The 26,133-nt window shown below is 38.8% G+C and overlaps 1 long non-coding RNA gene across 1 annotated transcript; it reads left to right on the plus strand.

The window, feature by feature from the left end:
• The first annotated feature begins 1,072 nt into the window (after window positions 1–1,072).
• Window positions 1,073–19,642, plus strand: LOC125386629. The gene is made up of 3 exons (XR_007226970.1): window positions 1,073–1,357; window positions 17,215–17,280; window positions 17,353–19,642. It is a non-coding gene; the product is annotated as an uncharacterized LOC125386629 (long non-coding RNA).
• The last annotated feature ends 6,491 nt before the right edge of the window (window positions 19,643–26,133 follow it).

Below are 26,133 nucleotides of genomic sequence, written 5' to 3' on the forward strand. Positions count from 1 at the left end.
TTCTCCAGTTTCCTTCCTTTATTACGGTGGATCAGTTCTTCAAATAGTTCATAGTTCGCTTTTCCTTGTTTCTTTTGACTTTTTCTTCCCTATGACTGTACCTTGTTCTCTTTTTGTCTCCGCATTTGTTAGTGATGCTCTATATGTCTACATTTATGATGTCTAAATGTTCCAGGTTCGGCATAAGTTCTTTATCAATTTATATGTATTGTAATTGTATCGTATCCCTGTTTTGTATCTCCTGCTAATTATTTCATATCTATTTTTAATTGTTATATCTCCATATGTCTGCTGTATGCACTATCTTGCTCTATATCTATCACTCGTATTACGCTTGTCTATGTCTATTGTTTCAAATCGTAGTCTGTCTTTAGATTGGGCTAGCGTGTCTGCATTATCGTATCATCTTTTTCTTCCGGGTTCGGTTCTCTATTAAAAGCTGGTATATTCTGTGTTACTTGGCTTTTGGCTGTGCGATAGCCAGAACCTAGAAAAATTTGGAGAAAAAATATTTCAAATACTATATTAAATATTCATTGTTCTACAATTCAAATAAAAACTATCTTAAATAGATAGTAAAATTCTGCCAAATAAAGGATTTTAATTTTAATAATGCTCTTATTTCACGAGGAGGGCAAATGCATTATGCATATCCAACAGCCTGTACTGTTGAGTTGTGATTGGGTTGGATAGTATGCGCAATACTCAATAAAAACCTTTTTTCCTTTCCTAGCGCTCACAAGGTACATGACGACCAACCCCGGAATCACCATGGGTATTACTTAAGGGTTGGTCTCCTTATTTGTTCGTATTTCTGTAATCAACGTGTGGGAAAACAGTATTTCCCCCTTTTTACTATCATCCTTTCTTAGAATGTTGTTCAAATTTCCCTCTAGTAGGCCTACTCGTCGGCCATCTTACTTATTTATTTAAACCAGCCAATCGCTTCTACTCGTGTCACATACGTTCAGTTTTCATCTGTGAATTTTGATTATTTTAAGTCAGTATGTCTATTTTTCTTCGTCTTTTAATTACTTCCTGCCTCTTATTCTTAAAAATGCATTCAAATTTTCCTCAAGTTGAATTTCTTGTTGGCTATTTTCCTTTTCTACCTGATCGACCAATCAGCGCACTTATTCCGCGAACCAATCAGTCGTCTTCCTTGAAATTCCGCAAGCCAATAAGCGCGCATCGTTAGTTAGACAGCGCCATCTCTATCGCACCGTGCGCATGCTCGTGATCAATCTCTCCAAGATAGTCGTTTATTGCTCGCGTAATCGTATTCGTTGTTACATCACATCAGGTGTATCGTCAACGTCGCCGTTTCTACACATCTCTACGTTATCAGTCATCACCTGTGAGCTTTTATTATTTTAATTATATTATTATTTTTTAATTTTAAGTCGATATGTTTACTCTTTTTTGTTGTTTCATTATTTTCTTTTTTCTTTTCTGGATTTGTCTGATTTTTACAATTTTCGAGCATCTTTCCACGAATTTTTATACCTTATAATCTTATCAACGATATTTTGGGGTGTAAGTGTTTCTCCTACTCGATTTTTCAATATCGTTTTTTCCGCAGCCCATTTAGGACTGTTAAATATTTGGTCTGGTTTATTGCAATCTCAACATCCGTCACTAATATCTTTATTCATACTTTTGCGTTATTTTAATAATCTAAAACATAAAATAAAATATTTTAACTTTGCATTAAATATTATTTCAAATATTTCTTGACAACGAAAATAGATTGGGGAAAGAGATGATATTAAAATGCAAAAAACCATAATATTTAAAATAAATTTAGTTTCCTCTTTTAGTATGACTATTTGCATGTAACAGAGTGAGTCGTTGAAAGTTTTCGCCACTTAGGCTACTCCTTCGCTGGCACAGAATCAATCCAGCGAAGCAAAGCGATCTTTCAACTGCGATAGACGACGAAATAAGTGTTTTATACTTTAAAAACTATTGTTTCATATATTTGCACTTTGTGACTATTCTAATTGTACAGTGTTACTATCATTTTTAACATCAAACTCATTCGGTTTTCCCATGAATGAAAAGAAATTTCATACATTTCATACACTTTTTAAAGTTTACAACGCTATTTCTTTGATATAACTACGTCTATCTTCCATCTTGATTACAATCCATCGTAATTTCCATCTTGGATGACTAACAATCGCAATTATGTAATCAGATGTCCTCTAAGCCATCAGTTAAAAAAAAATCGTAAAAATGAGAAAACCGAGTTCTTAAACTTGACATTAAATGATGTTAAGGTTCGTTTCTTTTTAAAGCTTTTGTATTGTTGAGGTTATTAGATGTATATACAGAGAAACGCGTGGATAAATTGTATAGTATAAAATATATTTTAATACAGAAGTGTAAGTACAAGTAGGAATATAATTCCCGATTCGCACGCTAGCAGTGTTACCCTATAACTGAAAACCCTGAAGCCATCGTCGCCTGTCTATTGTGTATGGTCGTTTGAGAAAATTAAAAAGACCAGATATAGAGTTTTCTTAGAAGCGGTGACCACTTCAACATGTATAATTGTCTACGCCACCGATATCTTGAAAACTATGTTCTATGTGTCTAAAATGTATGGAAAAATGTCACCCATATAATTTTTGTCCTCTTGCAATTTATCCAAAGCGTATGCGATTCATCTAAATATTTATTCTTATCTATATATTTTTGATAAGCACCAGTTTACTCACACCGACACTCGAAATGTCTTCCCATATAATCACAGAACCTTCTCGTCCGAGTTTTAAGGTAGATTTTAAATCTTTGGATTCAAAAACTTCGTTCACTATCCTCCATATTATAGTTTTCTTCTATCTGAATAAAAAATGCATTATTTACTCTCATCGGGGAATATAACGTCATTCCACCAATTTTGAAGCTTCCTTCTTGCTATTCGACCATTAAATCTTGTACTGTTTCTACACTGACTTATTTCCTAGTTTCATGGCCAATCTCTTCTTCAACTCTCCACATTATTATTCTTTCCTCCTTTTCATTAATAATTCCAGGTGGTTGTTTCTTAAATTTGATACAGTCTTCTTCTTCATATTTTTTAATAATATTCGCAACTGTGTTCTTCTTCATTATTAATAATTGTGCAATTTCACGATAATTTTTACCTCTTTCTCTGTGATAAATAACAAGATGTCTTTTATCGAAACTACTATTCTGTCCTTTTCGTGGCATGTTAGAATTCAGACACTAATGCTTCGCAATATAGCTTTGTACTGAGATAAAATTATATTCTAGCAGTTGGTATGCAAAACAAATCTATTTTGCACTTCGAATGGTTTTTAAGAACTATTAAATTACAGAGCATACCATAATGTACAAACATTAATGTGACGTGAAAATGTAACAACTTTTTGTTTAAAATCTGTTATACGATTAAATGTTACTGTTAGAACGAAATTATTTATATATTGTCAATATTCAATAAATGGTTTATCTTTTAGTAAAATAAACAATATAATATCTAAATTATTCTCTACAAATAAATACGCAAATTAAAGAGTAACGATAGTTATCATTGATAAATAATCTGGCAGATATGAAATACTTACTTGGACAAATTCTCTGTGTTCATTGCTTCGGCTACGCTATTTCACAATTCGACTTTTTGAAATTTGAATAGACGTGGCGTACACGACACTGCAATGAATTACCGATATGTACGTACCAATCGAATATTTTACACTATGTATGTATATAAAAAAAAGACAGTATGAGAAGTTGGTCGGATGCGATAATGTTCAAGTAGTAGACAGAAAAATTTATATTACATTGGGAGAAAATAGTCTAACAAGGTTATACTTTCCACATAATAGAAAATTTCAAAGATGACCGAAAAATATCCCGCCATTGAGAAGGAAATATCGGAGAAAGAAAGTTTAATTAAAATTAGCAATTCTGTTTTTCAGAGATTAACGTCAGGTAGATAGTTGATATTATACGTATAAATAATTTATTTAATTTTTAAGAATTTCATTTCATACTTCAGTTTGTGTGTACGTGGAAGAGAGATGTACGCGCGTGTGAACTCTTTTTATATGTCATAATAACGTCATGTTATTATTATCATATTATTTTTAGAGTAAGGTTAATTTTTATTTTTTTCCAGTATAATTGTTCGTTGTTATTAGAGATTAAATGTGTACATTTTTAGCAAACTGTTTGCTATATACACATTTAAGGAAACAAACTATTTGTTAATGTAATTATAAATTACAATATGTTAGATTTAGTATAATTATATTATTATTATTTAAAAATGTATAGTGCAAACTATAAATTACAATATAGTTAATATATCAATATATTATTTTTGTTTATTTTCTTCTATACGTGTAAGAAAATAAAGAAATAAATCACATCACGTGTGTATTACATTTTATTTTTTTATACAATAGTTATGTATCTTATGTATAAACAATTCAAGTATATCGTATCTGTAATTTGAAATATATGAAAGGAAAGTCATTATAAACATAAAATAACTAGAATTAAATTTTGAAGAAATTACTCTAACTAATAAATTGCAGTATTATTTTATCAATCGAACGTCATTTTGTATCATTCAATTGATCGGTCGTCAATCTCACCACTTCTCCAAAGATTAGTACGATACACGGAAGCTCCGCTGAGTAGTACGGATATCTTAATCCCAACTTGAATTTCAATGAGTGACAGTACTGATACGATGAAACTTTTTTATTTTTAACCATTTTTCAATTAAACCTTCACTAACGAATTATGGAATTTTTCTGGTTAAAATGAAAATATGTGGTTAAATTAGAATATATTTTAGGTCACATTCAAATATACATTTAATAGGCGAATGTAATTAAATCAGCGAATATGTCGCAGATTGTATCGTGGGTTGGTCTTGTTTAAATCATAAAAATCTCATTACATTGGTAAAAGTCTCACTAAAAAAAAAAACAGGTAAACCGTACCTGTACTTAGAATCAAATCTTGTATACGATAATTCGTCACTGAGGAGGATCAATTAATGAGACAGTAGTGTATTTAACAAATGAATATGTTCAATAAAACAAATAAATTTCAAGGTATTGCCAATGGAGAAATCTGTACAACTGATGAAAAATGCTGGCTCGATAAATTAGTTGCCGTTGATAAGGATCATACCAGAGAAGCTGGTTTACATATAAATGAAATTGAAAGACTTTTAAACGACATTGATACATATACACGCACAAAACCTCGACGCGGTTGCCCCGTTGATTCTGTTAAAGTAAGTCTTTCATACAGCTGAAACGAAGGCTTTAAAAATTGTAAAAAAATGCAGTAATCCATTAAATAATATTATTAAGCATTAGTAATAAAATAATAATGCATAACTCGGACGTAAGAAAATGGATTACTTTTTACAAAATTTTCTTACATACAATAAATAGGGCTATTTTGAGTAAGCTTCTTTATGTATAATTCGCGTCAATTATACCAAGAAAAGGTTTACTTTCTACGTAGCACAATATAAAAAATACTTTACGTTTAGTAAAAAAAATATTGATTCTTCAAGTATGTTTTAAAAAATGGCTGTCTCTTTGTTGGGAAAATCACTAAATAATTACTCGCAAAGCGGTCGATCTCACCGATTTCACCGAGATATGTTGTCAAGGTCAAAATTCTGAACAACTTATTACAACTCGGATTTAGCTTCCGAGACGCACTTAATGAAATAGGCTGCGAATTCGATGCATGAAGGACCGTGATTCGTTAGGTTGGCAAGTTATTGGAGTGTTCTTGTCTTTTCCTTTCTTCCCTTTCCTTCAAACATATTGCTTCACCCTTACAATTTATCTATTAACTTCATAATTTACAAGGCCATTATTAATAAATTGGTATATGCATAATGACAAACAAATGTTCGACACAAACCCATATTTCTCACGTTAACAGTAAAATTTCCTGTATGATAATTATTCAATTTTATTTATATTTATTAAACGGTTATAATAATGTAGCAGTTCTATTTAACAATCGATTATATATGTAACTGTGTGAGGAGTAAGTATTGTCCGCGATAATTGTAGCTGTTTGCTGTAGATGTCGCTGCTGGCGAATGCTATTTTTCTTCTAGCTTAATTACGTAGAAGAAAAATCGGACTACGGGCGCCGGGATTCGAACCCGGGTCCCGAACGTTCGTAACCTAGTACCCTAACCATTGCTTTTGTTTATAACGTTTATTGACCAGTACTTGTGCATTACATGCGCGTGTTCCATAATAAACAATGAATTCTGTTGTGGGATGGTTCAGATAAAAGTACCGATACGTGACGGTACGACATAGCCATGCAATATTTTGCGTGTCCGAGTTACATTTTTTAGGTTTACAATTATAGCTTAAATTTAAGTCGCTGTAGAGCGGTGCTTATATACGATATTGTTTTTTTCTTTCTATCTCTGTTGTAAAATCCTGGTCGCAAAAACAGGACAGTTCGTTAGCCTATTTGGTTTTGGAGGGACTGTGGGATTTTGCGAAGGGATGGGAGAGGTGTCCTGTAAAATTATTTATAATATTTACAAGTTTACACGGTGGTAGATTTGAGCGTTGCCGTTTTGTGGCTCTTTCTCTTGTTATTTTTATTATGGTTTCGGTATCCACCAATATTTTTTTATATCTTTTTCTGTGATTGTCTTCTATGTTTTTTTGGCGGAGGGCCATGTTGTATCTCCACCTAGTGTCTGCAGTTCATCCATCTAAGTTTTCCTCGCAGAGTATTGATTTAATCTATATTTTTCTTTTTATATGGTAGAATATTGGGATATTGTTTTGGTCTTGGAGGTAGCCTCTTTCGTCTAGGTATAGAAAAGCTTCGAGGGGGATGTAGCCTGTTAACATTTTATTTTTGTGTATTTTTGTAATATGCGTAGTTTGGAAATAAGCAACCGAAGATTAAACTATTTTCTTTTATCTTTGCAGCTCGCGCGAAGTGATTTCTTGTTAGTTTTAAGATGTGACAGTCGATGCGATGGATGTTGGCTAAGTCGTATATTCTTCTATTTTTCACATATTTTTTGAATTCGCTGTGTTCTGATCTGTAAATACTCAGACAAGCTCTGATGCATTTTCTTTCGAATATGCGTATTTTTTCCATTAGGGTAGCTGATACGTTGTACCAGATTGGGCAACCGTAGGTTATAATAGGTCTGATTAGTGCTTGGTAGCACAGGATTTTTACTTCGCTGTTGAGATATCTGGAGTAAAATAATCTTTTTGTTTTCCAGAATGCTTTATTGGCCTTGGAGAGGCTTGAATTTCGATGTGCTGCTTGTTGTTTAATCTGTCGTCTATATTTACGTCTAGATATTTTACGTAGTTTTTGTGTGGTATGGGCTCCTATTCGTTTGCTTTTTCTCTTAATTGAAATTTTTTACAGTGTTCTATATATTTTATCCATTATATAGATATTTCTATCAGAATATTCTATCAGAATAAGACATTTCGTTCTTCATTTCATTCTGCATCGTTTTCCAGTCTTACTTATAATTTTAAGTAATGTATAACACAGGAAACAGTAATAAATAAAAATTCGAATTAACGTGACATAGCTAGTGATAAAGAGTACACACAGAAATATATGAAAAAAATGTTAAATTCAAAATTCGTTGAAATTGACATACCCCGTTTTTCTTGTCGACGTTTTATGCAATAAGCAATGTCATATATTCATGTATATTATATACTAATTAAAGGTGTCAGATTGTTTAAAAGCAAATAAGGGAAATACGTTAACTTGTGAAATAGAAGTAGAAAGCTTTAAAAAGTGCATCGATAAATCATTGCATGCTGCTGTTGATAGAAATATGAAAGGTGTACGCAGAAGCAAGAAAGGAAGTTACTTAGAAGCATTTGAAAGGGAATATCAGTTTTGATTTTTTTAAATAAATATAAAAACTTGAATATCACACATCGTACGTACAATATTATTAAGTTTGCCAAGAAATTTTTTACGAAATTGAAGCATATTATAAAACAAATAATAATAGACAAATATTTGCTAACGACACATATGTATATTATAAGTAAATTATTTATGTATTTCAGATCGACACCGAAGTTAAATAAGATGGTTCCTATTTTTGCTGTTGAGAGAAATTTTTTGTTCATAAGAGATTAATATATATGACAAACAAATTCAATTCTAGGACTGAAAAGTGCGTGCATAGAAATTTGAAGTTTAATATGTACCAAATACATAAGTGGTAAAAGAAGTTATTCTTTTATAAGTTAAACTTTTTTTTGAAATAATAATTATGTATAGAAATGGTATTTCAAATACATATTTTAATATTAACTCATACAAATTATTATGAAATGAGTATTTCATTGAAATATAAAATAAAAGTGCTTCAAATAATAATATTTCCATCAATTTCTATTTCAAATAATAGTGTTTCAAATAGTAATACTGCTATTTTTACTTAAGTAATACTGTTTCGATCGTTCGCGGAGAGACGCGATCGCGAAATAGTATGTCAACGAGAGTCGTAAATGCCCGTTACGATTATATAATCAACGCCACGAACTGATCGATACCCTTATTTCTGTTAGGATAATATGGGCTGCTTCAATTGAGTTTACACTGATTTAGCAAGTATAAATTAATGTTTATTCAAACAACTTCTTGACTACAGAGATATAAATTGATAAGATATAATTAAGTTTCAATTGATAGACAAAGTGTGGAGGAGTACGCGACGTAAGCTTAGATGATGACGGTTAGAAATATGTATTAAGACTGACTTTCTGTGAAGATGATGCTGTGGAGGAAACTTGGACGGGTCTAAAGACACGAAAAGAGCTGATTTGTTAAGTACAAGTTTTCGTTGGTAGAGTGAGGGAATAGACTTAACTGTTAATTGGTCATTTGACAAGTTGATGGATGAGGGAGCCCCCCCCCCCGAGAGAAAGTTGCTAGTGGGAAGCATGATACGTGAGAAAAGCCAACTTTCCCGTGTCAACCCGTAGTAAACAATAAACTTTTGAGAACAATTCGGTATAAGGATATTTGTTTGGTTTGAAGGACCTTCATTAGAAAATTTCCGAGATTTATGGAAGGTACTTGAGAATATTGAGGGTACGCAGTAAGGATGTATAGACATCTGGCTGCCATCTTGCCTGCTGTGTGTGGCCTAGTTAATGCAGAGAGTCGCCAGACGTAACATTCTCCCCTCGTTGAGAGGGTACCGATCAAAGTTAGCGAGGTGTGGTGTTGTTTTTATTCTCATCCTATTTCGTCTCGGTCGTTGGTTATTCGGATTTCTCAAGATCGGGTTGAATTGGTAGTGGAACAAGCCTTTTGACGCTCCGATCCAAGATGCTCTTTGTCGTCTGAACTGTAACTGTCCGAATGATACCATCAGCAGCTTTTTTTCGGAGGAGGGAAAAATGCTCTTACGCATACCCCGTACCAAATGTGCATGGATTATGTGGGACTCGGCAGATGATTTGCTATACCCACTAAAAACTCCTCATCCTTCCACTCCAGAGGTACTCGAGGTTCCAACCCGGCACGATCATTCGATAATACTTTGGGTTGGCCTCTACTCAACGTACTCTGCTCCTCTTATCTAGCTGCAGCCACTACCCTTCTGCTTCTTCTTTCTCCTCTGACCTGTCCATATTCTTTGCGTAGCGATCATCGCCCACGTGCAGGACTCTGTGAACTTCTGCCACGACCTCAGCCATCCTCGCGACGATGTCTGCATCCATGCTCCACTCGATCCCCAGATCGATCTTGAGTGAAATCCTCTCCTCCATCCATCTGGGGCATTTGAACAGGACATGCTACGCGTCGTCCGGGACATCCCCACAATCCCAACAACTCGTATAGTTCTCCTCTCCGATCCTAAACCAGTACTGATTGAAAATTCCATGACCGGTAAGGATTTACATCACATAATGATTGATCCTCCCCCTTCTTCTCACGAAGATCAAAGGGTCTCTGATCAACCTCCTTGTCCAGTCGTCGGGATTGTGGAATGACCATTCGATCCTCCACCTGTCCTCGGCATCCTGCTGTAACCTCTTCCTATCCTCTACCAAGTCGTGCCTCTCTCACTGCACCTCTTCTTCGTGTCTCCTCCTCGCCTCATACTCCTCCTACCGGAGCTTCGCCTTAATGTGTATGGGCATACTGCCCGTTACCATGCACAGTGCCCCATGCGACACTGTCCTATACGCTGTCGAAGTCCTCGCCAGCGCGGCCCTCCGGGCATTGATCACGATCTCTTATTTCTAGCCATACCTAGGGCAGATGCCCATATCGGCGTAGCGTGCAATGCCGCCGACTCCCACATTCCGTAATACAATTTTCTCATGCAGTTGGTGGGTCCATTCACATTAGGCAAGAGGCTCCTGATGGCACCTACGAACCTCTCCGCCTTATCGCACGCTTGCTCGAAGTGCGAGGAGTATCTCCTGGCATTATCAAGTGGCATCACCCCCAGATATTAAATAACTTCTTTATTAATTTCTCAAAGTTAAAAACCTTAGAGACGCGTTTCTCAGTCAGCAAAAACTTCGGTCTCCGTCGCCAGCCGAAGACCCGCCTTCTTACACCAATCAGCGACCATCTTGACCAGTCTCCACCGACCCTGTCCCCGATCTCCTGTGTCTTCCGTATTGTGATAATCAAGGCCAAGTCATCCGCGAACGCGATCGCGTCCACATTCTTAATCGGGTCCAGCGCCTTTAGGAGCCCATCGTAGACCAAGTTTCACAGTAGTGGTCCTAAGATTGTCCCCTGAGGCACCCCCGCGTAAATGTTTCTTCTTATATCCCCCTCTCGGCAGTGGGCAACTATTCTCCAATCCGACAGGCGTCCAATATTCTCAGCAACTGGCCTGGTAAACGCCTTTCTTTGGCCTCCTTCAATATCCTCCTCCACCTTAACATATTGAAGGCATTCTTTATGTCAAGAGCGATTAGAATGCAAACCAATCCTCTCTTCCGGCACAGCTCCGCAATCCTGCAAATTCTTCCTAACGCATCGATTGTTGATCTTCTTCTCCTGAATCCATACTGATCCCTGTGGAAGGGATCCCTCCCTGGGCATCTCTGAATATGATTCTTGCAGGTATGCTCTCAGACCTTACTCAAAACCGGCAGTATGCTATCGGTCTATAGGAAGGTGACAACTTTCTATACCACCGGAATCTGTCCAATCCTATATATACTATTGAACAGGTCCAGGAGCCTGTTGTTTCACGATGATCTTGACAACTTGTCCCGGAACCTCTTCTACACCCGCGGCCTTCTTCGGATCGTATCTCGCCATTGCTGCCCGCAGATCTGCCTTCGTTACCAGCAGGTTGTATGGAACCTCATCCTGCGTCCATGTGATGCGAACACTATGCTATTCACCCTGTGCTCGCCAACCTGCCCCTGCTAAGGCTCTCCGGAGATCCGCGTCATGCCATCTTCACTCTTACCACACGATACGCCTTCCCCTAGGGATCTTGTTCCAGCGTTGTGCAGAACTTCCTCTATTTCGCGCTTTTACTGTGTTCGATCGATCTTCTCAACCTCCTTCTCGCCTCTTTGAACTCGTTTACCAAGCCAGCGTTGTCTCCACCAGCTGCCCCTGCCCGCTGAGCTCTTCTTCTTAATCTCAGAGATGCCCCCCTCAGCTCGGACAACTCGTCATTCCACCAATAATTAATATTCTTCCTGCCTCGCGGCGGTAGAATCCTCTTTAATTCTTCGGCATACATGCGTTCCAATCATTCCAAATTAATCATTTCCAAAATTAATTGATTTTGCGTTGAAATCGTCGGCCACCAGCATAGCCGGAGCTCTTCTCTTCCCTTCCCTTACGGTCGTCTCCAGTTCCGCCCGGCCCTCTTCGACCTTTATAAGGATGGACTCCCTCCTCTTCCTTGCAGGTGGTATTCTTCTACCGTCTCCTCTGACTTCTTTACTACCCTCGGTCACCGACGGGCTGCGGTTCTTGCGGTCGTCGTCTCCTCTCCTTCTTTCTCCTCTCGACGACGTGCCAACCTTCCGAATCACTCCTCTACCTCTCCGAATATTCGGAGACTTCTGGCTGTCCGCACACATCTACATAGAATGGCTCCCCTTTTCTAGGTCGCTTAGCCACCGCCGTGACTTTATGCCCTTCTCCAGGGGATACCATCTTCCTCTTTGACTGTTCCGCCGCTGGCCTCCGACCGGTATCCTGCCTCTTCACCTCTTGCTTCTTATCCCTCTTCGTTATCATCATATTCCGTCCGCCCCTTTCAATCTTTGCGCGGTCAGGCTTCGTCCGAACTCTCCTCCCCAGCATTCTCGTGTGTCACGTCGGTTCGAAATTATTTCACGTTCCGCACGGGAGATGACAAATTTGTATTTCAATTATGATCGTTATTGCAAAATTTGTTAGAAACTGACAGAGTAACGATACAGAATGTTATGACAGAACAGAATAGAATGTCGAGTACTGACTTGGGAGGGTTTCTATATCAAGGGTTTGGTTCCTGTGGAGGATATCCTGTTACTGCTTAGTTATTGTTTCGATAGCTAAGGTATGTGAGATATGATTATCCTATCGCTGTATTCCCGGGACCAGCGTGACATTCCCCCCTTCTTAGCTTCGCTTTGCTCCGCTAAAGCGTAAGACTCTGGTGGGGCTTTTAAGTTGAATGATGCCCCCATCTTCGTCTTCGGTGATATTTTGGAAGGTGATCGTCCTTGGTGCTGTTGATGCTTGCTCGATCCTGTTTACGCGAACGGTAGGACTGAGTATTTTGATACATACATTTTTGGGAAGTGATCGGCGTAGACATTTGAAAAGTTTACAATTGTTCAATACATATATTGTTCCTAGTCCTAGGGCTACGACTCCTAATATTTGTAGTGTGGATATGCCATATTCCTTCAGTGAATTTATGCGTCGCTCAAATTGCAGGGTACTGATTTGTGTTTGTAATGTATCGAGGTTGGTTTTATATCAGTTAAAATTGTGAGTTACCTTTGGAGCTGTTTCTAATATTTTCTCTAATATTGGAACGTCTGTTTTTTCGAAGCTGTATATACTATTCTTAAATTTTGTTCCGTAAGAGATATTTTTATGTGATCCTCCTATTTTCATGATATTGTAATCGTATGCGATTATGCACCCGGTTTTACTGCTAATTAAGCTTGGTTGTCTAATTTCTAGGATTTTACGTGTCTTATATAACACGTCGATTAGTACATTTTTTGTAGGAATAATAATATAATGGTTTTCCGTCTACAAAGGTACGAACGTCAATTCTTCCAGCGTGAAGATAGCAATCGGACAGGTTTTGACTGTCTGTTGATTACTAATTAATTCTGATCTACATTCAGGTGAATTGATTCTATTGTGACTCGGTTGAGTTCTTTTACAGATGTGGATGATTGCTGTTCGTTTACAATATTTGTTCAAGTAGTGACTATCGGCAAAGGTGTATTGTTCTGAGTTGGTTAGTATCAAGTCAGTTTCTATTACAGGCGCAATGAATACAGAGTTTTGTTTGGAAGGTATCGGATAAATTTTAATTATTTTCCATTCATTGTTTTCCAAACACGGCACAGTTATTGTATATATAAGTTTGTTATCTCTTATCCATACCTTTAGTTTACTTAGATCTAGAATTAGTTGAAAGTTTTGAACTGAAGGTTCGATATGGTCAGTCATAAAGTTTTGTCTCGTTATTTGGTCAAGTGTTTTTAAGAATTGTTCAGGTTCTATAACTTGTGGGTTTATGATTCCTTGTTTGCCTAACATGACGGTGTTAAAAATTTCGTCAATGTTAATATGAAGTTCCGATATGGTAGATTCAGTTTGAATTAATAGGGAGACTAATATTTCGTTTTTTTCATTGTGGTCTCCTAGTTCGGTCCTTGTAATTTGTTTAGAGTGTGGTCTGTTAGGTTTTTGAGTTATCGGAGCTGGAGTGATATTGATTTTCCAGTCTATATATTTGTCATAATAGTCCGGGTTTTCTACATTGGATTGGATTTCTTCATTAGTGATAGGATACAATCGGGATAGAGCGCCTGCAGCTGTATTTTCTTTTCCTTTTTTGTATTCGATTTCATAATCGTACTCCTCGAGTCTCAAACGCCATGAGTCTCAATAAGGGATCTTTAACATTCTTCAACCATTTCAATTGCTTATAACTCTTTCTCGGTCGTGGAATAATTTTTTTCAGGAGGGTTCAAAGTTCGGGATATATAACAGCATGGATGTTCAAAGTCTGGATATTGTAGTAAAGGGGCTTCGTAGAGTTTTTGCTTTAGTGTGTCAAATGCAAGTTGTTGTTTATCGGTCCAATGGAATTGAGTCCTTTATTGTGAGATCTGTCAGTGGTTTCGCGATTTTAGAAAATTTACGTATAAATTTTCTATAGTATCCAACGATTCCTAAGAATGATTTTATGTGGGTCGCGGTTTTTGATGTTTTAAAGTCTTTCACGGCTTGAATCTTTTTGGGATTAGGTTTTACTCCCTCTTTTGTTACTACACGGCCTAGGTATTGTAATTCTGGTTTCGAAAATTCCTATTTGTCCGGTTGTACTTTCAAACCTAAATTTTGTAATCTGTCTAGCAGAATAGCTAGATTTCGGTTATGTTCTTGAATGGTGCTCCCGAATATTATAATGTCATCTAGGTACACAAAACAGTTATTTCCTATTAACCTCCGTAGCGCGGTATCCATCATACGTTGAAACGTCGTCGGTGCGTTTTTAAGGCTGAAGGGCATGCGATTATAGTGGAAGTGACCTTGTGGGGTTGAGAATGCAGTATATTTTTTGGAATTTTTCTCCATAGGTATTTGATGAAATCCTGATGAGAGGTCTAGGGCTGAGAAAAATTTAGCTTTGCCTAAGTAATCGAGTATTTCATCCGAATTTGGTCAAGGATACGCGTCTTGGTCTGTTTGCTCGTTTAATTTTCTAAAGTCTATAACGATTCTCCATTTTTGTTTGCCTGTTGCGTCTAATTTCTTTGGAACTACCCAAATTGGTGCGTTATACGGACTGCCCGATGGTTCTATGATTTGTTTGTCTAACATGTCGTTGATTTGAGTCTCAATTTCTTTTTTATGACATTCGGGCCGTCTATAAGATTTGATGTTTATAGTTTTGTCTGTCTTGAGTGTGATTCATTAGAACATACGTTCGGTCAAGTTGGTACATGGTAATGAGTCTGTTTCCATATTAAAAACGTCTAAATAATTGTTGAGGATTTTCTCAAGGGGTCCATTTGTGCGAATTTATTAATTTGGCTTAGTTTATCGGGTTTCTCTATTTCGTTTGTAATGTGACAAATTTGCTTACCAGTGTTGATGAAACATACTGCTGTGGGCTTTCCTTCGATGTATTGGCTTGAAGTTAAAGTTTCACCTGGTCTTATCTTGCTATCGGTTTTCTGGAATGGTAATATAATTTTGTCTAAGGTTAGTTTATGGTTAGTGACGCTGTATTGGTACTTTGTAAGGAATGGGAGTCCGATTATTCCATCTTCGATTAGAGGAAAGTTGTTAGGGACTACGTAGAATTGATGATTTTTCTTGAACATGGTTAAATTGCAAATTTTGTTAATGGTATGTTTGTCACTTCCCATTAGGAAGGTCTTTGGATTAGAGGTTTGGACGTTTAGTGAGGCTTTTTCTTTTATAAGGTTGATTCCTGCTCCGGTATCGACGAAGAATCTGGCTCTTCCTCCGTCTCTTCGTTGCAGTACGATTGATAATAATCCGGTGGTGGTGCAGTTGACTCTAGATAAGCTTCCTCTGGGTTCTCCAGTTTGGTTTACTCGAGGTGGAATCTTTCCTTGGTTTGCGAATGGAAAATTTCGAAAGTAGCAGTTTTCGGCTGTGTGTCCAGTTCGTAAACACTTTGGACACTTCGGTTTCATGCGGTCGTCTAATAGTCGGCTAGGTAGCTGAGCAAATGATCGTGGTTGTGGATCGGTAGTATTTCGCTTGGATACTAATATAGTGTTGTGAGATTGATTTTTTGGGCGGTTGGCGACACGATTTGCTTCTTGTAATCATTGTTCTCTATCAGCTGCTAGTTGTTGGGCAAGGTTCAGGTTCTTTGGATCGTTAGATACTACCATCTGTCCTATTTCCTATCGTAAGTTAAGCAAATATATTTTAAGTGCTTCGCGTTTTTCAATATCTATAGCTACGCGTCGTTCAGTTGGTGTGCGGTTTTCGGTTTGAACCGCGTAATTTAATTCGTTCAGCTGTTGTCGGAATCTGGAGTTGAAAGATTGTACGCTTTCTGTTGCCCCTTGTTTTAAGTTCTTTAATTTGTCCTTACAATTGCTAATAGTTGTTGTTGTTAATACGTGTTGTCTTAAGCATGAATATAAGTCTTCGAACGAGTTAATTTTTAGATATCGTATGTTCCGTTTCGCGTTGTCGATAATCCTTTCGATCAGTATGTTACGCCGCGCAAGACATCTGCACTCCATCTGAGAGGTTGCGATCTCGTTCCTCCTTGATGTGGAATGGCCTACAACAGTCGACGCCGACGTTTGTGAATGGACGAGATTCCGTTACTCGGGCCTTCTGCAAATCACCCATTATGTAATCCACCAGTAGTGGTTGAAGGTGACAGCGACGGACACAGCTTTTTATGGTACGCCAGACTTGACTTCGGCCGTCGACGGGCTAGTATCGTTGTCTTACTTTTATGTAATTACTATCTAATTACTGCCACGCAGTGGCTAACGGCGGTTGCTCGTGAGCATTCGAAACTCTCCTTGAGAAGCGTCATAGCTTCATTGCAGTTTGCATTGTTAAGGGGTAACGGATCTAGCAATTCGCCGCTTCTCCTTGGAGGGCGTACCGTAGGTAATGAAATTTCTGTATGTCCGTGACGGTAGGATTCTTATTTATTGTTGTCGAAAATGTGTCATAGAATGTGCTCCATTTCTCTAAGTTACCGTCAAAAGTGGGGAGACGAAGATATTTCGTCGTGTGTCTCTAGTTACCGCCAGTTATTTGCAATGGATATTTTATCCGCGTCTCTAACCGTGCACGTGGTTTTATATCCAATAATCTTCAGCGGTATCTACTTAACTGTAATTATTTATTAACTGTAATTATTTATATAGCGTGTCCTCCGGTGTCGTTTATTGTGTGAATGATCTCGCCTCGTTTTATCATTGGCAGTGAGAAAATCACGGAAATATTACCATGTGTCGTCATATCTGCACGAGGCTACATAACCTATCGTTTGTGAGTAATTTTCTAATTATTTTATATCGCCATATTTCTCTTTGCTTATACTATTCTATCATCATCGCACAGGGTTTATCGTGCTCAATATTCACCGACAGCGGAAAAACTCTTGCGATGTGCGATGTGTACAATCCACACGTTGTCTCCACGCCACATGGCTGAGTCAGGTACTTGTTCAATTATTTAATCTTCTACGCATATCTACTCAAAAGCTCTTGCTCATTTTCTTGAACTTGTTTCGCTTTCATAAGCTTCCAGCAGACCTCCTTGAAATGGTTCCGAAGCTCTCCACGCTTCATAACCTTCAATATTATATTTTTAAATATCAGCGCCTCTCCCACATGTATACCCACAGGTATCACCTGATAAGTATATTGTATATATAAGTAAGTATATACCTGATAAGTATATTGGGTTGTTGGAGGCAAGTAGAGTTCCGTATTATGAATTTATTGTATATAGCTGAGGTTGGTGGCGTGCTTTTAGCTTCTTATTGGAGATAGGTTGATGTTATTTCTCTAAAAATACTCCTGAAAGAACGTTTGAAACTGTTCATTAGTTAGAAGAAGCAGATGAGTGGATGAATTTAATTTATTAATGTTAAAATGCATATATTTAATAAGTTTACTGTGTCGTGGGAGACGTGGGTGAATTTTGGAATATAAATTTATCTCGAATGGATGATTTTGGAGGGTTGCTTTCTTGCTTTTATCCGTGATAGATGATGAAAACAGTGTTATTTTCTGAAAAGAATTTTACGGAATTGATCATGAGTTAGAAGAAGAATATGGAGAGTTTTAAGTAATATGAATAAATTATGATGTGTAGATCTATAATATGTCGTTGGAGATACTTATTAAAATAAATTTTAATTTTATAAATATAGACTTACTTCGGATGGAGGTTATGGTATGTTGCTTTAATTTAATAGATATAAGAAGGCTCATAGTGTATAGCATGCCATGAAGATGTATACGTATATAGGTTAGGTTATTAAATAGAACTTATTGGTAATGATATTGGTTGAAATGCCTAGGTATAGATTGCTTGGAGCAGTAGTAGGCTAGGCAACAATGAGAAGTTGCATAATGATATGAAAATAACATGATAATGGACAATAGTTATAAGAGTGTGGGGTAATATGAGAGGGGTATCGCCTTTAAGGCTCATAGTGTATAGCATGCCATGAAGATGTATACGTATATAGGTTAGGTTATTAAATAGAACTTATTGGTAATGATATTGGTTGAAATGCCTAGGTATAGATTGCTTAGAGCAGTAGTAGGCTAGGCAACAATGAGAAGTTGCATAATGATATGAAAATAACATGATAATGGACAATAGTTATAAGAGTGTGGGGTAATATGAGAGGGGTATCGCCTTTAAGTCGAACTGTACGTTAGTGCATGAGCAAATAATGTTTTAGGACGAATGGGGAAATAGAAATCAATATAAACTAAATAAAAGATGTGGGTGGGTACTTGTGAGGTTAAAAATATAAGTGTTCCACATGTGTAGTGTCGACACAGTGACAGCGTGTGACTTACCGAGGCGAATGGTGGAATTCACACGGTGATGGTTGAAGAGCTGCTATGCGATGGACAACTTAAGGATCACAGAAATCGACGAAATGCGAATACGTGTGAATTTTATGTTACGATGTGTACTTGGATTTTATGTACGCGAGTTTGGTTCCCGGCAGCCGCCATTTTGTCAGCGGTGTGTCGATGAGCCATGAACTATGAACATACGAGAATGGTGAGTCTTCTCCTATGCGATTTTTAATCCTTTATCGGCACATCACCGCACAATCACACTCAACGCCGTACTTAATTTATTATCCGCCTCTTCCTGCTTGCCTACGTCGAGAATCACCGCCAAGTTGTGGACAAAATTCGGCATTCATTTTCGGAATCGCCTTCAACTCCTAATCTTTCTGTCCTCGAAGTAATTCTCGCGGAGAGTCACCAATTTCCTGGGCATCCCTCTAGATTCTGCTTCTTTCAAGATCTTATTCCAGCTGAGAGTGTTGAACGCGTTCTTCACGTTAACTGCCGCCAACACAAAAATCTTATTTCTTTTCGTGGACCAGTCAGCAAGATCTATTACTCGGCGCAGGGCGTCCACCGTACTCGCTTTTCTCCTGAACCCATACTGGTCATCGTGAAATGGATCCAATCCCAAGCTTTCTTCGATCAGGTTCTTAAACGTGTGTCCCCAGACTTTACTAAGTACTGGAAGTATGCTGATCGGTCGGAAAGACAATGTCAATGTCACATAAACTTAAGGCTTAGATGATAAAAACAAGAAGATTGATCCGTAACATAATTTTTAATTTTCTTTTTATTAAACTTTATTATGAATTCAGTAATCACGATAGAATATAAAAGGTTCGGACCTTGTTCAATTGTAGGCCGTCCGTCTAGCCATCCTAGACACGACCGCCATATACGACCTCCCCAAGGACCCTACCCAGTGTCACGCAGAATTCCTTCTGGCATCTCTCCTTGCTTCTTCTTATCATCCTTGCCAGCCTCCTCTTATTAGTTTTAAAATTTTCGCTCAGTCGAGTCGCGTCGTTGGTGCCTCTAATTTTGGCTCTCTGGGCCTTTATCCTACTCCTCATCGTTTCTTTCCTTAAGCCAGCAATTTCGTCGTTCCACCAATAATTTTCTCTTCCCTGTCGGTGGATAAATCTTCTTTAATTCAGAGGCACATGTCGTTTCCAGAATAGTCTGTAAGCGATCACCATGTGCCTCCTCGTCGTCCATAACATCTGTAAATAATTTGTCATAATTTCCGTCAAACGTCAAAACGAATTTATCCATATCAGCGTCCCTCGTCGAATATTAAAAATTGTTGGCGTTGCGCCTTGTCCTTTTGATTTTAAAACTATGAAGGACGTAGCGGTGGTCCGATGCCGACCAGACTTTCGGTATCCTCCCACCGACATACCTCTTCGCTAGTCCCTTATTTACGCCGATGTCAGGTAAAATAAAAAAAGGGGTAGCCCGAACCAAAAGAAAAAAAATTAAGTAACAAAAAAAAAAAAAAAACAAAAGAATTTATTTCTTGTACTCTGAATTTACACTGACTGCGATTTGGTTCTGTGCTCCAGCCGTGACTTTCCAAGACTGAAGCTCTTGCAATTTGACTTACGGTGGAATGTGTTTCTTCTTTGTTTGTCATCCCTCAATATCCCCACTACCCTGCAGGCGTACGTGACCGTTGCCACGCTTCTAGAACATTCGGTGGAAGAACCGTTAGGATATAGATGATTCATTAGGCACTTCGGCGATATACATTGTCGCTAAGGCCGCCACATCTTTATCTCCATCATCGGTCCATCGGATTTGGAGTATGCCGGTCGTGACACCGACAACGTCATTAAAACTCGTTCTTTTGTTCCTAATGAACGTATAGTCAGTGTATGCCATCTTTATCGAAACGATGTCGTTATTCGTCATCATATTCAGGAGCTGGTTCTCCTGCGGTCGTTCTTCTTTCCACCCCATGCGGTAGCTTTAGGGTAGAAGTGCCTTTGATATATGCAGTGAGGGGAAATGCTTCTCTGTTAACCTCGCTGGATTGTCAGTGGCTCTGGTATTCTATATCTGGACAGCGAATTACATTATGACGGTATTTTGTGATTATTAGCTTTGTTAACGCTAACTGCAATTTTTCCATCGATATGATTACTCCCCGTTTTTATTTATATAGGTAATATGCATTCCACACATAGATGTCGATGAGGTAGAAGAAACATTTACGATACCATTTTAATGATTTTCATGTTGAATTGGTTGTACTTATCACCATACCCACCTTATCTACTTTAGCTTTAGCTTTACTTTAGATTTAACCAATGCTGTCCATGATACCAAATCCTACGGTATACGAGGTCTTACAAACCTAATCCTCGAGATAGCATGTCCGCCGCATTGTCTTTTGACGGTACATGTCGCCACTGAGTCACGTTATTATCTTGAAAAATTTCGGCTACTCTATTTGCAACAAAAGGTTTAAAAGCGTGCGGTGGAGTGTTTATCTAACGTAATACTATTGTCGAATCCGACCAAAAGGTGGTTGATTGAACTGCAAGGTTTAAGGCCTTGGTGACGCTGCTGAATAATTCGATTACTAGCACTGCGCATAATTTCACTCTGGGTAAGGATTGCGTTTTCAGCGGTGCTACTCTGGTTTTTGAGCATAGTAAATGGGTCCAATGCCTGTTTTCGCTGTCTGTGCTACGGAGGTAAATACACGCTCCGTATGCTCACTCACTGGCATCGGCGAATCCGTGTACTTGTAACGTAGGAATGGTAACTTGGTGAATTTTTCGTAACTGATCTTGGAAGTTTAACCATGCTACACGAATGTTGCTCGGTCCATACCGATACCGTTATCGTCCCATTTTACTCGAAATTTCCATAATTCTTAATTTCGCCTGGACTATTCCCGGTCCTAATAGACCTAACGGATCGATCGAGCTACTGCTGGGAGTATTACCCTTTTTGTCACCTTGTGCACCTTTGCCTTTTGTTTTAAGGAGTAGCGTATAGTATCTCGTGTGGCCTTCCACTGTAATCCCAATGTCTTCTTGCTGTCCTAACAAGAGGTGGTTCGACGGATCCGATTTCATGCGTAGTGACTCTATTAATTTGGATTCGTTCGAGACCCATTGTTTGAGCTCGAATCGTCCTTTCGTGGTTATGTTAATGAGTTCATCTCGTAACGATCTCGCTTTCTCGAGAGTGTTCTCCCCGGTTAGCAAAACGTCAACATAAAAATCTAAAATAGTTCTGTTTTTCGTCTTGCGCTAATTGGTGTGGAGTATTGCAAGGCATGGTGTGGACGCTGTGCCGTATGTGACAGTATTCAATTGATACGTTCTTACTCCTCTACCTCTCCGAATATTCGGAGGCTTTTGGCTGTCCGCACATATCTGCATAGGATGGCTCCCCTTTTCAAGGTCGCTTAGCCACTGCCGTCACTTTATGCCCTTCCCCAGGAGATACCACCTTCCTCTTCGGCTGCCCCACCGCAGACCTGCGAATAGTATCTTGCCTCTTCGCCTCCTGCTTATTATCCCCCGTCGTTGTCATCATAATCCGCCAGCCCCTTTCCATCTTTGCACGGTCAGGCTTCGTCCGATCTCTCCTCCCCGGCGTTCCCGTGTATTGTTCCAATGTGGACACCGAGCCTTCCACTACCGAACTCATCCTCTTTACGTCTTCGTTTTTTTTCTTATCACGACCTAATGCCTTCATTAGCATTCTCAGTGCTTTTACCACCCCCATCAGGGTTCTTGTCAAACTACAGATCTCCAATCCTGTTGATACTTATCTTCTCTCTCACCCTCACTGTAGGGATCGTAACACACTTCCACCGTACTATCCTCTACCTCGCTGCCTCCTGGCAGTGGTTTACCATATCTATCGAGGGAACTTCTTTCCACCGCCCTCCTCGACAAATACTTCTTGTCTCTTTTACCTATTTCTCTTGGAGTGCTAATCTGACTACCTCCAGAATCCTCGCCGTCTTATATCATCGGCACCTGGATAGATCTTGATAACTCGACCCAGAGGCCATTGCATTGAGGGCACGTTGTCCTCTCTGAGAATGACGATTGTGCCCTCCTGGATGCTGTGTCCACCCTTGCTCCATTTATTGCAATTGGTCTACTCATTCAGATATTCTTTATGCCAGCGGTTCCAAAAATGCTGTTTGATTTGTTGAGTGTGTTATCATCTGGATAGCCAGTTGGATGGAGGGTCCCTGAAATCTCGCTCACGCAAACTCATTAGTGAATAACCAATAAGGAAATGGAGGATTGATTCTATTTCGAGGATAACGGTGTTAAATTTTTCAAAGGTGAGTAACTCGTTGCCGACGACGTGTCTAAAGTGATGTTTGAATGACTTCACCGCTGTTTTTCACCGCCTGTTTCGCCCACCGAAATGCAGAGAATGAGGAGCGATGAAGCGCCATTCGATTTGCTTGTCGGATAGGAATGTGTTTACCTTTTCTTTAAGATCGTCTGACTTCAATAGATCATGGAGTTCTTTCAATTCATTGTTTGCGCCGATAAAGTTTATGCCGTTATCGGAGTGGATGGTCAAGCACAACCCTCGCCGAGCGATGAATCTGCGAAGAACGGCGATGAAGGTTTCACTCGTAAGATCTCCAATGAGCTCAATGTGCACCGCCTTAACTGCTAGGCATACGAAGGTGCCCACGTATACTTATCAAACTGTTACCACGAAAAGCATGTGGATTACAAAACACGTTCTCACTGAGCTTTATCATACTGTTACCACGAAAAGCCTGTGAACTATATCACACATTCTCACTGAGCTTTATTACGCTTTCGCCCCAAGACGTGTGCGAACTCGCTCTGCCGGTTGTTATTGGCATAGTGCTGCTGATCTTCCGAGATCGGAGTACTCATGTCGTCGTGGTCACTGTTATTGCCATCACTACGGACATCCAACTTAGCAGGAATATGACTATCTGGTACTTTTTTTAATCTATCATGACCGTACTTATACGATCGCTTACCGTCTAATGTCTTTAAGATATACTTGTCTCCTTGCAAAATTTCTGCTATTGCAAATGGACCTCTAAATTTTGGATCTAATTTGGCGTGGTTTCTTTCCTCATTTTTGCGTAATATGAAATCACCGAGATTAAACCTAACTACTTCAGCTTTAGCTTTGTCGAATATATCTTTATCGTACTTAGCTTTCGTTTCTATTTCTTCTACTGCCTGTCATCTTACATTGGAGATATCGATGTCTTTTTCTTCGATGTTACCGGGTAGCAACAGATCGTAAGGTCTTGCTGTTCTACCTATTCGTAATTTTAATGGGCTCGAATTTGTCACGCGGTTGGTGGTGCAATTCAAAGCCAATTGTATTTCCCCAATCGCGTCTTGCCATGGCCGCCGGGTCGTCTCTACTATTGTAAAGATGGTTTTTAATGTGCCCATAACACGCTCTACCAGCCCATTGGCTCTACTAGCACTTGGTCGCTATCAGGTGAACTTTAATTTGTTCGCGTTCACAGAACTCCTGGAATTCTTTACCCATAAAACATCTTCCTTGATCCGCTATTATCCGGCAGGGACTGCCGAATGAAAATATAGCAGACTTAAGTGCTTTGATGGTACTAAGGGAATCTATCTTACGGGTATAATACAGGTATACGAATTTTGAGAATGCATCTACCTAAACAATGACGTATTCCTTGGAGTCATTTTTGCCGTTTAGCTTGTCCGTTATGTCCACGTGCACTCTATGCCACGGTATGCTGGTCTTGGGTATAAGATGTAATTCAGCTTGTATCTTGTCCAAATTTGCCTCCGAAACTCGACAAGCATGGCAGTTCTCTATGAATTTGCAAACGTACTTTGCCATTCCTTCGAACCAGTAATACTCGTACAGTTTCTCGAGCGTTTTATCCCAACCCAAGTGCATAATTGACTGATGCACATAGTTAATAACGGACCATCTAAAGCCTCTCGGGATAATAGGCAAGCAGAGGGTTCTGCCTTTCCGTTGTATTTTGCGGTAAAGGGTACCTGAACGTAACTCATAGGTATTCGCGATATCTTTCATGAGCTCGTCGTTTTGTAGTTTACGGGTGATTTCTATAATTTGAGGATCGCGACGTTGTTCGGCTAGTAGCCAGTCTTCTGATATTTCTGCTAGATCTAAAGCTTGATCTATAAATAATTAAGATGTCATTTAAATAAACAACGACATATGAATACCCGAGATCGCCTAAGGCATTGAGAATGACCCTCTGAGAAACGGACGGTGCATTTTTCAATCCGAACGGCATCGTTACATACTCATATTGTCCGTTGGGTGTAACGAACGCTGTATACTCTGTCGAATTGGGAATGTATGGGAATTTGATGAAAGCCGGTGGCAATTTCCAGGCTAATAAAGTATATCTGCAATCTCCCGATTTGATCTGCGATAAGGGGTAGAGGATACTGATTCGCAACGGTATTTTTATTTAGCGCTCGTTACATACTCATATTGTCCGTTGGGTGTAACGAACGCTGTATACTCTGTCGAATTGGAATGTATGGGAATTTGATGGAATCCGGTGGCAATTTCTAGGCTGATAAAGTATATCTGCAATCTCACGATTTGATCTGCGATAAGGGGTAGAGGATACTGATCCGCGACGGTATTTTTATTTAGCGCTCGGAAATCTACGCACAGACTATCTGAGCCGTCCTTTTTCTTCACTAGTAACATAAGGCTCGCGAATGATGAATTACTAGGCTTTATGATTTTTGCTATAATTATTTTCGCACGGTTCTCCGCTCTTCCTCGCTAAGTCTGTAAGGGCTTCTTTGGACGGTGACGTTAGGGTCGATTAGCCGTATTTCTAGCTGGCCTGTCCTTACGCGAGTGTGTGGGAAGCCCGTAATGAATGAATTTTTGAACTTTTCGAGAATAGAAATCAATCGACCTTTATCGTTACCATGTACTTCAGTGTCTACTTCATTAAGCTCAGTTTCATTTTCGGCGGTCTTATTACAGGCATTGACTATCTTCGTTTTACAAATATCGAGGTTAATGCGCGTGATATGTACGTCGAAGCCTTGGCTTAGAATTTCGCGACCAGTCATGATATCATATTTTAAGTAACTATCAGGAAGGACGTGAACAGTTGTCTCTAATATAAAACCGTTGATACATACAGTGGATTACTACTATATCGGTCGTTCTTTTGCCGGATAATTTCGAGATAATTACATTCGGCTCCAGAATTGAAGCAAAATGGGAACGACTCACCCTGGTGACTTAATTTTCCGGTTGGGGCCTCTAC

This window comes from Bombus terrestris, chromosome 17 (assembly GCF_910591885.1).
Source record: "Bombus terrestris chromosome 17, iyBomTerr1.2, whole genome shotgun sequence".
NCBI lineage: Eukaryota > Metazoa > Arthropoda > Insecta > Hymenoptera > Apidae > Bombus > Bombus terrestris.